Genomic DNA, 17,321 nt, shown 5'->3' with positions numbered 1-17,321 from the left:
AATGGACCACATTGACCACCACGAGCCTAGAACCTAAGACCGTCTTGCTGTAAGGTGGATACTAACCACTAAACCATCGAGCTGTCTCCTTTATCTTATATTTGCCAGAAAATCAATGTATAAAATAAAACAATCCTAAACTTTGGCTAATGTTCTCAAGGTGTGATTAAGATTAGGAATCTCTACTTGTAGTTATGCAAACTTGGGGCACCCAAGTAGTATCTTGCCTAGGGAACCCTACAAAGCAAGGAACAGTTCTTGCCCTGGGTCGTGCATGGTTGTATAAACATTCAAAGCATCATTAAAATGGTTTCAAAGCCACTGGCTGAAAGCAGTGGTCTCCACTACTACTGATGAGGGTGTAAACATCAGCCAGTGAGGACCTCAGGGTACAAGGAAATAAATTAAGTTGTAACAGGAGCTTGATTGTGCAAACCTACAAAAACTAGAATTTAAAAACAAATTCTAAATTTGATTGGAAACCAAGAAAATTGTGTTAAAATAGACTTTTTTTTTTTGGTTAATGTGAAATAATGCAAGCTGCGTTCTGAAAAGGTGAAGGATTGATGCTTTTTCTTGTTGAAACAAGTGAAAAGCTGTTTTCAACAGGCTAAACAACCACAAGAGACTTTCTTTGTGAGTTCCTCTCACAACCCAAAACATGTTTTTCAGAAGTTTATAAGTTTTCTGTATATAATAAGTATATTTCTCTAGCAAATACCCAGCGATGCTCTGGTTGAGAGCTCCATCCAGCCCAGGGGACTTTAAGGTTGGGAATGAAGCTTAGGAAGAGGGGAGATGCTTTTGAATGCTTCCAAGTATAATGGGGTTGTTTCTGGGGACATTGGCCTGAGGTGGCATACGTTTCCTTTATGATTAACTACACTTCAATTCAACTTATGACAACATGCTATTAGCCCAGACTTTGTAAGTGTTTGCCAAGTTGTAATACAATTCAACTGCCAAGCAAAGTGGTAGTAATTGATTTAATTACTCGTTTTATGTACAAATTCTTTCAAGTTTGTTTTTATATTTAGACTTCCTGGAAAAAAAACATTTATTGCTGAGACAAATCAAATCTGTACTGTGAAGGAAGATTTTAAGGGATTGATTTAAAAAATTTCCCAATAAATGCTTCTGCTTAGTTAAATGAAGTCCATTATTTACAGTGATCTCAAGATTCTCTTCTATATCATTGGGAAGGGAGAGGTCGTTTTGGTTGTGCTGAAAGTATAATGTGATTTAAAAAAATTTTAAAGCTTGGTTGCATGGTTCATTTGATGTCATTTTTTTGGTATTTGTTTTAGGTATTCAGGAACTCTTCTAATAGTAATAAAAAATCATAAAAAGTATATTTGATTATTCTCGGTGTATATCAGTGGAATAATGGCATTCAAAATAACGGCGTTAGGTAACTGCGGTTTTTTTTTTTCAGTAATGGGGTAATCTAACTAATTACTTTTTACACCTTTACAATGCCGTTAACGTTACTTTAAATGCGGTGCGTTACATGCATTGATTGAATAAACTGTTATCCGACTGAGGTGGGTTAAAAACAAGGTGAGCGTTCCTGCAGTTACGTGCTCTCTCCTGCGCGTATTCTCTGGTCCAGGCTCCTGACACGCCCACCTTGCGTAAGTACACCAAAAGCGCACAGTCTGTCAATGAAAGTGGTCTGAAGCCAAGGAGGAGGACTGGGGCATGATGTCATTTTTTTTGTGCTGTCTAGAAATCATGGAACATGGAGTTTTCCCAAAACTTGTAATTGTCATTGAAATCCGTGAAAATGATAGAGCGCACTTTGAATGTTGATAAACAATGTACCAGGTCAATTTGATAAGATTTTTGACAAGATTATTGTAGTGTGAGAGGATCGGCTGTGTTCTTCTGTCTGAGTCAAAGTTATAATGTCGCCAGATTAACGTTTGTTTGTGTGGAAAGCCTGATTTTATTTTTTTTCCATTCCTGCATTCAGAAATGATTAGCGCATCACTCAACATTTGTCACCAAGAGGGTACCTGATCTAAAGCATGACCAAGTGTGACGCGCTGGAGGTTTAAGGAAATAGCTTTAATACAGAGGAGATGTTTTTTTCTTCCTACATAATACGCAGCTTCAAATATAAATTCTTTATTTCCTTATGGAGCTGATGTGAGCAAGTCCGAACTGAAGATGAGCCTCATTTAAATATGTGTGGGAACAGTTTCTGGTATCCATCCTCTCGTGCGACTTTCACCAACCTCCGCATATGACAGCTTCCATCCATCCATTTTCATACCCGTTTATTCCCGTTTAACAGGGTCGCGGGGGTCTGCCGGTGCCAATCTCTGGCGGCGCTGGGCGGGGGTACACCCTGGACAGGGCGCCAGTCCATCACAGGGCAACACAGACACAGACAACCATTCACTCTCTCATTCACTCCTATGGGCAATTTTAGAGACTCCAATCAACCTTACAGTCATGTTTTTGGATTGTGGGAGGAAGCCGGAGGACCCGGAAGAAATCCACGCAGCACGGGGAGAACATGCAAACTCCACACAGAAAGGACCCAAGTCCACCCCAGGGCTTGAACCCAGGACCTTCTTGCTGTGAGGCGGACGTGCTAACCACTAAGCCACCGTGCTCCCCATATGACAGCTTGTTTCACTTATTTACTCTGTAGTGGATCAAACTGTGTCTTTACGTTGGACATGGTATGAAAATATTTGGACATCACTGAGACCAACGTTGACAGAAGTCGGAGGTCTGTTAGAGTTTTAATTAATCGAGCAGCAGCAGCTGAGGCGCAACTCTGGTGTGCACAACTTATCAGCTCCACGACACTGCAGAACAAAGTCTAGAACTGGTAAATGTGAACATATTTGAAATGCTGATGATCAATCCTTTGGCGTACTTGTGTGACTCCCCCCACCCCCGTGACAGTGTTTGTTTGGATAGATTATTTCCTGGAGTCTAATCTGCAATATTATGAGTCAGTGTGGCTTAAATTGTAACTAAGTCCAAACTTCTAGTGCAACATAATGTTTCACCTTATCGGAGTGCTGCACTTATTTCAGATTCAGAAGCGCGTAAGAGGAAAAGAACTTAAGCAGACTGAAGAATTTGCGCAAGGCCAGATTTGAATGGGAGCGCCCGCATTTCAGGGCCGCTCCACCCAAAGTGCGTAACTGGAATAGAGGCGCGCAGTGACTGATTTAAGTACAGGGGGAGAATAGTGAAACCAAAAACAGCGCCGCTGCGCTGCTTTTTTGACTCACGCGCGTGGGAGAATAGACCCCTTAATCAGTAGCGTACCTTTCAGACTTATGCTAGGATAGAGGTTATGCAGACTGATTATGATTGAAAACCCTGAAAATGTGTAAAATACAGAGATGTACTATTGGTACTTTGAAACCTTATTTTACAGACTTTGCTAACATTTAGTTCAAACTGCAAAGATTGATGGGATGTCATACTGTAAATGCATGAAATCAAACTATGCAATAAAAGTACAGAAAATGAATGAAAAAATACATTTGTTGAGGTATTTATAGATGCCTTTTAGTGCGTTGACAATTAAGTCATTTTACTAGTGCACTTGCTGATGTGGGTGGAAGTGTCAGTTGAACACCTGAAATGTTTTCATTAAAAAAAACAAAACTATATGTTACGGTAAAATTCTCCCAGGTTTATTTTTGAAACTGCTTAATGCATACTTTCTTTTCACATCAATCTCCTAGCTAGCATAAGAAAGACAAACAGTAAAGCTGTTAAACAGCTGAGCCCTCCCCCTTTCTCCCCCCACATGTTCATATAAAAACCTAGACGACTGATACATACTCCAGACTTGGCAGATTTTCTGACTCTGGTTTTTTAGGGGATCCCTTTGTTTCCCTCCTTGTACTCTCTGTCAATCTGCCTCCTTCTCGGCCTCTTGCTCTTTACTCTTTTTTTTGAGAGGAATTCACCTTCATAATTTATTTCATGGAGGGGGGGGGAAGGCATTGCAGGCCTATAAATCAAAAACATGTTATATAAAAAGAAATTAAAGCCATCTGCGTGTGGGATGTTTTAGATCACATTCTCAACAGTGCAACATTAAATAAAAGAAATATGGAATTTTCACCTCAGGTCCAGAGGTGTGCTCTGTGTTCAGACATCATGGCATTTACTTAATTTGATTTGCTGAGCCTGGGAGTGGATGTCAAAGCCAGTAAAATGATATCAGACTGTAACGTACACCCGTGCAGAAATCACTCTATTTACTGTAGATGCACAGTTTAAAACCCTTTGATGGCTGAACTTTCTCCAAGTATTAAATAAGGTTTTAGGGTTAGGGTTAGACAGACAGGTTTATGCTTTCTTCTAAATCTCACACCTAAATCTTTAGCTTGAGACACGAGTTGTTTCACAATACAAAACATTATTCTCCATCACAGAATGAGATACTAAAACACATTTAGAATAAATATTTAATCCATTGCATTTGATGTGAGTGCCGCTTTCACACATTTACCTGTGGTCAGGAGGCTTATCTAAGCACTTAACATGCAAGCTTAATTTTATTTTCCCCAGTCGGATTGAATCCATCATTCAGCGTACTCTTACTCCTACCATAAATACTAGTTGATGTAAGCCAAGCCTGATCACTTTAATCTGTGCTGCTATTTGTGGGTTTTAAATGATCAGGCTGTAAAAGACAGCAGCCATCTCCCACAGGAGAGATCATGTTACTAACAGACCGCTGACAGCTTCCACTACACTCAGATATACATTTGATGGTGTTGGATAGCCACTTATCTTCCTTGCTAATGCCAAACCATTCAAAGGAGAAAACTGTCCAAGGCCAGACTAGGTAGATATTAGAAAATGTTTCATTTAACCTGGCATTCCCTCAGTGTGTCTTAATACAAAAGATATAGGCTGTGTTCGACATAGCACACTAACATACTATACACTACACACTCAATGAGTATATACTGTCTACTATATACTATAAGTATGGTTACGAGGATTAGGATAATGACCGTTCCCACTAAAGTATACTTCCAAGTTTCCCAAGATGCATTTCGAACCTACAATGACAAAAACCTGACGCACACTGAGGCTATATATCTCTGTTCATTTATCACCTTTGAAAGTTCTGAAAACATTTTAGGCAAGAAGGTAACCAAGTAGAATATAAACACGTAGTTATTTGATCCATAAAACTCATGAAACTTTAAAACAAAGAGCACTATTTACAAAAGCGTTAAAAAACTAATGGAAGACAAGAAGATATTCTTTTGTTTAGAAAAGGAGATGTTTGACTTTTAGCTTGAAGTTTTTCCCAAGACGACTTTACATTCCACTTGCAATGCATTGTGGGGCGGTTAAGTATGACTAGTGTGCCCTTGTGCAAATTTCCAGATATAGCAGTGTTCCTCAAATGGGGGTACGTGATGGAACTACAGGGGGTACTTGAAAGAGAGTGTGTGTGTGTGTGTGTGTGTGTAACATGCTAAGATGCTACGTACATGTACTTCTGAAACCGTACCAATAGTGTACAAATTGACTTTCTTAAAAATATGGGGTTGTTATAATGTTCAATTTTAGTTAAAAATTATAATCAAAAGGATGATGATGGAAAGGTCCAGAGAGAAACTTTCACTCCCTCTAAAAACCTGGGTGTTATCTTAGACTCTGAGCTTACTTTTAGTCCTCACATTAAAAATATAACAAAATTAGGTTTCTTTCATTTGAAGAACATAGCCAGAGTCTGCCCCATTTTCTCGCTTTCTCGTCTTCCCAAAAATACTATTTCAAGTTTACAATTATTACAGAATTCAGCAGCACATGTCCTGATGAAGACCAGTAGGCGGGAACACATTACATCCATTTTAAAATTGCTGCATTGGGTTGGGCACTGAGTACCGGTTACAAATAGAAACCGGTTCTCGCTTCCGGAACCGTGATAAAGATGTTTCAATTTAGTTTTTTCGGTTCCTAGATGCCAGCACTAGTTTGTGTTAGTGGTTTGTATTACTCTGTTCTTTCTTGCTCTGTTGCGACTGTAGCGACTGCAGTCACTTCAATATTGTGGCGCTTTTTGGTCACTCCATCAATTCATCATTCTAGTGACGTGACGACAAGGGAACAGATTGTGCGTGCAGAGGGCGCTGGTAACCCAGTGTTCGGTTGGAATGCAGCTATTCTGCGCAGTGAAAAAGAGCTAAAAGGAAAAAGTGATTTTAAAGATATTCCTGTAATATTACAGATCAGATTTTGGTGCTAAAGGGTACGGAATCATTTATGAACATGTTTAAGAGTAGAAGGCGGCTAGAAGATTCCACCCACAGTTTTTCATTTATGTTTTAATGTATTTCCTGCTTCTCCACATTCTCGTCTGCTATTTCCATTTTTTTTACTTTAATGTGGCAACACCAGGGATTGAAATATTACATGTCAAGCTGTCAGACATCGATGCTGCAGAATCCATTTGATGACACAGTTGCAGTAGCAAACGCTCACACGCATTGCTCTTGCTGTAAGTGAACAGTAACAGATTAGCTCAAGGTGTTACAGTAACTTTAAAGTTACACTGTGAAAAATCCCGAAAATAATAGACATCTTTAAAAAGCTTTCAAGTATGGACTTAAACGCAGGGTCTGACTAAAGACACCTGCACATTACACACACACTGGTTTATTGAAAGCAATACTGGTCCAATATACACATCCATAATGGTTTACACAAATACACATGCACATGCAAAACATATACACAAACCCAAAATAAATCTTTTCACGCACACTCACTGCATTGCTAAATATAATACACATCATTTTTATTTTGTGTCATCTTTTCCAAGGCCACCAAGCTCTCTCTACATTAGTAACATTTTTTTTCTAGAAGAGGTAAAGTGCAATGAAACTCTATCCACAAGTTACAGAAATGGCCAGGACCCAAAAATGCTCTACACTCTCAAATAAACTTCCCCTCTGCACCTTTTAGGAGGAAAAAACTGTCTTCACCAGAGACAGACAGTGAGTTATTTGTGCTAGTCTGAAGCATGTCTGCTGACTTGCACTGGACTGTTGCTGGGATGGGTGACTGGTTTTACTGGTCTACTTGTGTTTGCCACAGGAGATGGATTAAATGAAGGGACCAGCATTATTAGTGCATTCAGTAAAAGTGGAAATAATTATTCTAAGCAGAGCTCTATGAGGTCCATTGTGAGCACCTTACTTATTGGTATGTTAATTATAACTGATGCGCAGCAATGCTTGGAGCCAGGCAGTTTTAGGCAAAATAAGACAGCTGCTGTTTTCAAACGTGTCAAAAATTCAATTAAGAAAAAACATTCCAAAAGTATGTATGTTGGTAATTTGATTTTCAACAATGATTTATTGCTTTATTAGTGAAAAACTTATGTTTTCAAAAAAATATTTTTGATAATTTTCAAGCCTCTACCATGACTACAATATTTTGTAATTTTTTTCAATAACATGGAAAATGTATTTAGCAAGAATTTGCAAGTATGTGAGAGTATGTTTACAGTAAAGCATGTGTGGTTGTTTGTGTAGCACAGTCTGAATATGCGTTATAGCAGGTTTGGTGTCAATTGAGCAAAAATTGTGGGAGGTATGTTTGAGTACTTTGCAATATGTTTAAATGTGCAGATTGGTATTTGGGCTACATTTTGTTGAAAGTTGCAAATCTGTTGCACATTTTTGTGAATTTGTTGTGAATTTTCAAATTTGTATTTTTTAGAAGTTCTCTGTAGTGCAACTATTAGGACAATTGGCTCGGTGCAAAACAACCGGACAACTGCATTGTACTAGCATTGGCACACAATTGAAACACTTTTGTTTTTGTATAAAAACAACACAATGCCATTATGTTGTGTTGTTGATTGCACAAATAGGAGTACCAATGATCCAGGACTTAAATTTTACAACATACCGACTGGTGGGCAACCTTTTCAGAAGAATAGACGAGACTTATGGTTGCGTGCTATCAAATAGAGGCTGACAGCTGACGTATCTGACACACACACACGGAGAGAGAGAGGGAGTGCTGAACCTTTCCGGATAAAGTAAAAATCAGCCGGTTTATGATAGAAATAAACAGCATAAAGTTGCCAAATAACCACCTTACGTTTGTTCAGAAGTGATCGTGTCAACGTAATCGCTGCTGAGGCGATGGTGCATGGGAGCGTACGGAGCGCTATCTCAGTCTGGATCCAGTAAAAAGTGAGTGGACTGATATGCAGATGTGGGACAGTGAGGAGGAGACTTAATGTAGAGATGGAAACTCATCTGATCACAATACGTGGAAATACACGGAAACTTTCAGTTACAGGAGTACAACAGCCCGCCGACCTGCCCGTTCATAACATGTATGCTTTTAGGTTTTTTTTCATACAGTATATACACTGGGTTTTTCTATCAAATATGTGTAAATGTCTAGCCATTGAACATTGGGCCAGGAGCGCACATTGGATGACCACTCATTTTCGGGAATACTGCATGGGCCCCGCAATTGTTCACCTTTACTTAAAGTGAGTTTCCTTAAGTAAGCGGCTGCCTCCTCAGGTGACAAGCTTTCTACATACTACAAACTATTTTCGAACAGCGGTTCATTCATTGCCATTTTTCAATTATTCAAGCGTCACATATATAAACAACATGGTTTCTGCACCGAGTATGCGTGCGCACGTCAGTCACGTGTCTCATTTTTGTCCACATTGAAATGGGTCTATTTCACCAGCCAATCAGGATTGACGTAATGAGATAGGGCTTCTGAGATATGAGACGGAAGCGTATATCCCATAGTGAGACAGCGAAACGAATGTTATGAAAGAGAACACGCAGGATAACAATAGGTTCCTAATTAGCACTTCCTACTTGATTCCTCACGCCTGTTTCCATTTGTCCTCACCACCTCCTTTGTTAAAAAAAGGTGCGGCTACTTTGGTCATTAAGGTCTGTTTTTGTGATTACCCAATCTGATGGGACAGCCCAAATACCTATCAGTTGGTTTAACCCATGGCCACGTTTGTCTGGAGTCTTCCACGTGGTCTTCCTGCTCTCTCAGCTTCACAGAAAAGGTTAGCCTTGTTATTCTAACTGCTGCTCTAGCATCGTGTTTCTGTCTGACGGTTTAACTAAGAAGGATTGTCCAAAGAATACAATAGCAATCAAAGAGTCAAGCTTTATAAAGCAACTGTATATCCTTATTCCACACGCATCAGAGACATTCTAAATTTCTGTGAAGCTGGACATGCAAGAAGTTTTACCAAAAAGGTTTTAATTCCAGCAGATATATTCTTTCAATTCTCTTAACATATGAATGGATTTATTTTAAACAGCGTAGGCCTGTGAGAGGGATACAATGAAAGAAAACTAACAGGTGTAAGTTACAGTAACATAGTACAAAACTATATATTTGCTATTCTGTTTATTTATTTTTTTAAACTATTAGAAAAATAGAATTCTGAGTGAAAACAAACGAATATATATCACTATAAAATATGATTAGGTTGGGTATAGTAACCGTCAGAACTTTTTAATTCTTTGTGCTGTTCAGAGACTCATTGGGCTTTTCCACTAGATACACACATTTTTAGGATTTGTCTATATGAATGTGAGACCATATAATTTAATGCAAAGCCTTACCTGGTCCGCTCAATCTCTGCCTGACTCTTCGGCCAATCAACCTTTCTCTATATGTCTGTGATGTATGTGTATTTGCATCTGTGTGTGCATGTCTGCAGACTTATACACATCTCTAACCTGGTGCCAGAACCCATCCATCAGGCCTTCATAGCTGGGTCTCATCTACCTCCAACCCCGAGCCTGCAGGTCTCAAGCCAGGGGTTGGAGTTCCGGGCTTCCCGCCAGTCTGTCATGGCGCTGGGCCACGAGCCAGCCTGCCATCAGCTTTGATGTGAGCTGAATAACCAAATGGCTGAAGAAGGGTGGCCCCTCAGCACAGGAGTTACACTGGGAGCGGGTCAGTGAGCTACCACAAGCATGCAGATTGTGTGTACACACACTCTCGCATGCCAAAAGTAGATGTTGCCAGGTTCTACAACATAAGCTAAGGTTTCCATTGCATATGGATGCCGTATAAATCTAAAATATCTTGGGTTATGATATGATTAGGTAAACCTAATTGTTTAGTTTGGAGTCCATCTGCAACAAAGTCCAGTTTTAACTGAATTAAATGCACATTTTGGTATCAATGAAGACTAAAACATGGCAATGCATGACTGATTGATTACAATTGGGACAAACCTGCTAAATCCCATTTTAATTCAGACTGCCAGTTTATATGGTCTTTGTCAGGTTAACACTACCCAGTCTCTGCTGTGGACATAATTAAAGATGTCAGATGAATATAAATCTCCTGTTTGCTTCATTATTCAAACAACACAACAACGTTCCACGGCTTTTGTTACACAAAAAATCCACATCATGACCTCTGACAGTTGGAATCAAACTCATGGCTGAGGGATAAATTATTGGTTTCATTTGTAGGCGTCTACTTGGCTGTAAATAATTGATTTCCAATGTACGGTGGCCGTGAAAGCTCACAAAATTAAGAACCCCACAAGACAACAAAAAAAGCCCTGAGAGCTCACTACACAACACAGAATGACGAACGCCATGACTTGACACAAAAAGAAAGCGAAAACAAGCACAAACCCTCCAACACACCATGAAAAATCCACGAAGAAGAGTGACGTTAACATTGGTGTCAGAGCCCGATCCTTTCCATCACTCTTCTTCATGGCTTTTTACCGGATTGCTTTCGTGTTGTGTTGTGAGCTTTCGTGTTGTATTGTGGGGGGGTTGACTGCACATGCGCAAACACATAAAAACACTCTGTGGGAACAGAGGCAGAGCAGCAATGTGATTTTGGGAGGGGGCGTGGCCTCCTCCTGCCTTACAGTGGAGTGAGACTGCAGCCGTTCCAGGAAAAAGAGCTGTTTAGTCATTTGGGCTATGAAACGCACAAAATGCAGACACTTTCAGACTTATAGGTACTGTAGGCTATCGGAAATGGAAAAAAAAAAAAAAAAAAAAAAAATATATATATATATATATATATATATATAATAATTAAAACAAATAGGTAGGCACTGCCTACCTTGCCTACCCTGACCATGTCACTGGCCCTTTGTGTTGTGTTGTGAGCTTTTAAGGCCACCGTACCAAACTTACTTTACAACAACATTAAACTGAAGCACACATAAATTCTTTATTTTACCTAACAATTAATGTTACCTGTATTTACTGTTGTTTTTATCTTATTACTCTTTCTGATATTATTTTTCTTTTTTTGCTTTCTACTTTATATCAAAAGAATTGTTTCTATGCGTGCTCTTGGTTTGGTGTACCAAATGACCCCACTAACACTTGCTCTTGTTTTTTCACAGATGATTTCGGAAATATAATGTATTGTTGGGCACAAATTCACAATTCTTTCTTCCCGTGTTTATTAGCACAGTAAATTCAGCTAAAAGAAGGAGCCATGTTAAGTAGAAAAGCTTTGGTCAATCTCCAAATCAGACAAATAAACACACCATACAATATGTAGGAATTAGTGGTCTTTCCAAGACTCCCTCAGAGAACGTCTCAGGCAATAGGAAATACAAACACTCCTCAGCAGACACAGGAGCTTACATGAGGAATTTAACGTTTTAAAAAGGTGTGAGATTTATTGGATCAAGTGGGACTTTACCTGCATGTCCAACTATTCAATTTTTCCATCCAGGTTGTTAACCACAAAGACCTCAGTGTAAAGCCTCCTGGTTTAAACGCCTTATTTCATTAAGTGCCTTTTAATGAGTGTGCTAACTAGCCCAGATGTCAGTCATCAGCAATGAGATGTCCAAAGTTGTTGGAAAGTATGTCTTACTTTGGTTCATTACATTTTTCATATGATGTAAAAACGTATGACGAGTCCGTGCAACAATTTCCCTCCACATTGTGGCCCAAGTGCATCCTGTTTGACCTGCTTAGGTCACTTAGATGCAGGAAGTGTAAATTATAAATACAGGGTTAACTTTTGTTGTCTCACAATCTTTCACGTTTCGTCCACAAAAGTTTTTCATCAGAGGGGAAATAAAGGAAGTTAACGTGTTCTGTTATAATTAAATAATAGACACCAAAATTGGCCAACCTTGTATCATCCTTTACGTGTATGTCATTGTGTTGAGGGAAACCAGAGGACCTTTACACTATGTTCAAACTGCAGGTGTTAATGCACAATTCTGCTTTTTTTTTAAAAGAAATCAGATTTATTGTGTAATCGTTCATATTACATATGAAATGCGTCTTCAATCAGTTTTAAATAAGAACAGAATGAGACACTGAAGTGACTTATGCGTAAAAGAGGTCCTAAGATGACTCCAACATATAGAGGCATCCAACAGAAGTAAGCATATACCTCCGCCATAGCTGTTGTTTTTCCACGCTGCTTCTCCTGGGACTCAGAATTATGACGTTTTCACACTCGTGATGACGTAGGAGTCCGATAGAAAGCGTCTCGGCTGTTCAGACTGCAGTCACATTACAAAAAATGGGATACGTATCGTATTTCGGACTGTCAGTGCCCGTTTCTTTCTTGGGTCTGATCCTTTCGGATCATTTCAACGTATGCTCGAAACGAGTCTACATCCGGTCAGCCTATTTTACGGCAGTTTGTACCGTAAGTACCGTAGTTTGTGCATTCTAAACCTGCTGCCAAGATTTCCCAAATTATTAGAAATGTATGTTTGAGTGAATTCCGATTCATTTTGTTTTTATTTTATTTTCGGTTTTGGTTTTTGATTGTCAATGTTGTGTACTGTGTTTTAATCCATTTTTGTATATATCGTCTTGCAATGTTTTTTCCTTTGTCTTTTTTTCTAGATTAACAATTACAAACACCACAAAAACAGTCACATATTTACATGTGTACTAATAGAATATTTAACAAATGTTGTACGGTCGGAAGGAAGGAAGTGATGTGGTCTACGCGCGTGCGTTGAAAGAATTTGATCAAGGATCAAGCACATGAAAGGATCGGGCACCGACAAGGACCCCATAATGTATAAAAGCGACCTGCAGGGTCGGATTTGAAAAAATCTGAATTGTGCTGATTAGACTGTTTTTAACGGATCGGATACAGGTCGCATATGGGCCAAAATAGCGGATTTGGGTCACATTTGCCTGCAGTGTGATCATAGCCCTAGAAACCCAGAAAGACGTGGGGAGAACACGCAAGTTTCACAGAGGAAGGACTCTAAATCCATTAGATTTTGAAATCCTAAAGTCAGATGTACAGAGACTCTGAGATTAGCGTATACAGTATGTCATGACTGACCAATGATTTATGCCCCCTCATCGTAGATTAAAGCACAAAATATTTGGATATTGTCATCCATCTCTCATTAGATGCTATACAGTATATGGTTGATGTAATGAATTAACGTTCGGTCAAATCGAGGATTGAAGAGGAAGTTTTAAAGCAAGGTGCTATACTGCAACCATAACTAGGCAGACCTGTTCTATGTCGAAGAAACTCCAGGGGCCCATTTCAATGTAATCCTTGAAGGGTTACAGGGCTGACAGCATCACTCAACTACTGACTCTGATCTGGCACTCAGCTTCCTGTGGGGTAGCACTCAATACGAGCACACACAGGCAGCCTAACCCGAAAAAAAAAAGACTTCTATCACAAACCATTAAAAAAAAGTAAGTCTCTTGTGAGTCTGCTTGCAAACATGTCTCCTGTGTAAAACAGGGGCGGCGATAAGGTAAACTTATGATAACAGGGAGGCTGTACGTGACCTCCACCGACTCCAGGATGGAACTGTGTAAGGACAACATGTCAAATAAGACGTACAGTGTAAAAACAGGCCGGCAGATTTATTGCGCTACACAACGGATGTTTACCTTTTTTCATGAAACTTCTGTAAAATCAATTGAAGCACTCCAATAAAAGCGAATAATATAATGTTATCCTTTACCGTCATGAGGCAGTGAATGGTTTTCCACATCTGTGAGCAATAAAGGCAGTTGAGTTAAGGACACTATTCTATGTGAAGGTATTTGCAGTTAATAATATAATAATAGTTGTTTATTTTTTATTTACTTTTACTACTTTTAGTTGCCACTTGTGATGAGTGATTCCAAACAAATCGCCAATTGCTACACAAAAAATGTTGTCGGACTAAAAATCTTTTTATTTTCATAAATGTCATCAACTATAGTTTTTCACCTGACTGAAATTAAATGTAAACTAAAAGAGAGGCTGAATGATAAGTAACCAAAGTGAAGAACATATGAACACACAGCTAAAATTATATTAAAGTTAATCTAAACCACCAGATATTCTCAACTGGTGGGTTGGGACCCAAAAGTGGGTCACGGACCTGTACTGGGTGGGTCTGGTCAAAAATAAATAAATACTCTCATGTTGGACTTGTCTTTTATTTCAAGAAACTTTTATTTTGACAGACAGGCTGTGAAATGCATGTTGCACAGGAAAATATATATATTTAAGTTTTTAAAAAGATTATATGTGTGTTTTCAACAACCATTTTTGAAAAAATAATTTTGGTTGGTTGAATTCTAAAACAAATAGTGGGTTGCGATTTAAATTTGGGTCCCAGGGAGAGACCAGTTGAGAACCCTTGATACAAACTATTTAAATCACTAAACATTCTATAAATTGCATGGCAGTCATTTTAGATGACTTTACAAATTAGTTGAGCAAAACTGGACTAAAATGTAAAAAGGAAATCTGCTAGCTGCAGAATTAATCAAAGACTAAATAAAGATTTCCATCAGAAGACTAAAACTAACTAGATAGTAGATAGCTTTTAGTTTAGAGATTCTCTAAACTGAAAGCTAACTAGAGATGTTTTTTTGTGATATATTTCCCTTTCGTTTACAAATAGTTATGCTGAAATAAAAGACGTAGTGGTGTAGAAACTAATTGGACAAAATGCATTATTGGCATACAGAGATGGAGAAGCAGGGAACTTTTATTTTTCTCTATCACTCGAAGCTTCTAACATTCCTAACGCAGCTCTACTTGACGCTTATTTTTCACCAAGGTTAGAATTTGAATAAAGAACAAGCTCCACTTTAGCTCTGGAAGCTTGGACCAATGATTGCAGTGACAGTACAGGTTGTGAGCGCTTAATATTAAGCACTAAGGTTTTCTTTTAATGTTCGGCAAAGAGTAAGGGATTTCTGCTGAGTCATGATTTTCTCCATTACAAAAAGCGTTTAAACCACTTGCATGACGCGTTCACCAGAACTCTTCCAAACAGATTATACCATGGCAAAAAAAAAAAAAAAAAAGAGAATCAGCCAGAGGTCAAGCTGAGGTTTTGTTTCACAGATGGTAAAATGTGGTATAAGAGCATTACGTTAATATGGGAAACCTGGTATAGTATAGCCATAGCTAAATTCATTCAGCCTTTTCCACTGCTAGTAATAATATCAACAAAATTGGCTATTTATGAATGTACAAATTTGTGGTCAGCAGGTTTTGGTCTCACGAAATCCAAGTTGCCTTATATTAACCAGCGGCTTTGTTAAGAAAACACCACTTGTCACGTAATTGTCCCAAAGAACCTCTGAGGAATTTTAATGCTGAGGAAGAAGAATATAGTGAAACCACCTGGTAAACTTAGAGAACCCCAGCTTCCATCCTGTTCTTTGCCATTATGTTTATTGATACAAGAACAGGCGCACAGGCAATGATTCAACATAAGGATTAAGCCGGGGGCTTAATATTTAGCAATCATCTTCATTTAGTGAGGCAAACCATGTGTACGCACAACTTTATTTTTTGGGTTGAAAGGGCAAAAAAATACAAAATAGTTAAACATTACCTGCTGCCAAAATTTAGCACTGTGTGTAAACACAAAAGCACACCGTATCCCTCCCCATGACCGCTGCTTAAAAAGTCTATTGTTTTCTTTTTAACTGATACACAAATATTTATAAAGTGGTCCGCATTCACTGCCAAAATAAAGGGAAACAAAATCTATCAACTAAAGGATTTGTTTGAACACTTCTCAGACACTTCCTGTCAGTGAGTTGGCCATAGCTGTACACCTGTGTGTGTGTGTACGTGCGTGCACGCATGTGTGTGTGTGTGGTAAGAAACAGAGATGTTTGTTTTGAAACAGACATGTCTGCACTGACCTGACCTTCAGTTAAAAATCCTTTACGCCCATTGTCACTTGAACTCTATTGTTGACCAAATAATAGCAAGTATAACATTAGCTTTTGTTGGTGTTTCTTCGTCCTTTCTCCCTTAACTTCAGATTGACCCTATTTTAGTTATTGTACAGAGGTGTAAAAAGTACTGATATATATTACTTAAGTAGAAGTACTGTTACTTGATTGAAACTGTACTCAAGTACAAGTCAAAAGTAGCTCGAATAAATAGTACTCAAAGTAAAAGTTGCTATTTATTTTCACCGTTTACGTTTATTTTTGGTAATAAATGTTGCCACGGTTCCCTTGCATACAGTAAACATCTCATGATTAAACTTAAAAAGGAAATGACGAAATCTTGCAGAATTGGATTTTCACAAAGTCCTCTGTATAAAATAAAAAGTTCATCTAAATGTACAATTTTTTTTTTAAAGAAAATAACACCAATGAATTCAACTCAAAATAAAAAGCTCCAAGTATAGCTACATTTATGAACTATAACTGAGGAAATAACCAGCATTCAATGCTGTTTTGGCGCGGAGCATTCATTTTAATCTGATTGGTTGGCTATGATGTGATGCATTTGATTGTTGTCTGGTCATTTCATTTTTTGTTTTTTTACAATATCCGTTTTATTTTCAAACACCTAAAAACGGAGGTAATGCTGCGTTAACACCAGATGCATCACGAAATGTCCGTACGTCCAGATTACATATAAAGTCAACGGATAGATGCATCCTAGATGCGAAATCTTTCCTGTACGGCGGTGCCGTCCGATCCGCACGTCAAGTGTGTTGGCCATACGAGCACGTTCCCGATTTTACGCATATCCACACACCCGCACATTCGCAAGAGCTGAAAATGTTGAACTACTGCGACTGTGACGAAAGCCAGTCAGAGTCTTTGTTGACGATGACGTCAGGCCGTCAACACGGACACCGGCCTGTTCACCCATTCAACCATGGAGTAGAAGCTGTGTGTGACCACCTGGAGCTGTATGACAGCCTTTATAACCGGGACCGGACTTAGAAGGATTTGGCGTGGAGGAGATTCAGCACGGATGTGGTAGTAGCAGGTAAAAGTTCTCTCTGTAGTTTTCATCTTTGAAAGTCGGCACTGAGCTAGGATAGC

This window comes from Gouania willdenowi, chromosome 7 (genome assembly GCF_900634775.1).
Source record: "Gouania willdenowi chromosome 7, fGouWil2.1, whole genome shotgun sequence".
NCBI lineage: Eukaryota > Metazoa > Chordata > Actinopteri > Blenniiformes > Gobiesocidae > Gouania > Gouania willdenowi.
The sequence above is the reverse complement of the archived record's forward strand: the minus strand, read 5'-3'. Positions refer to the sequence as shown.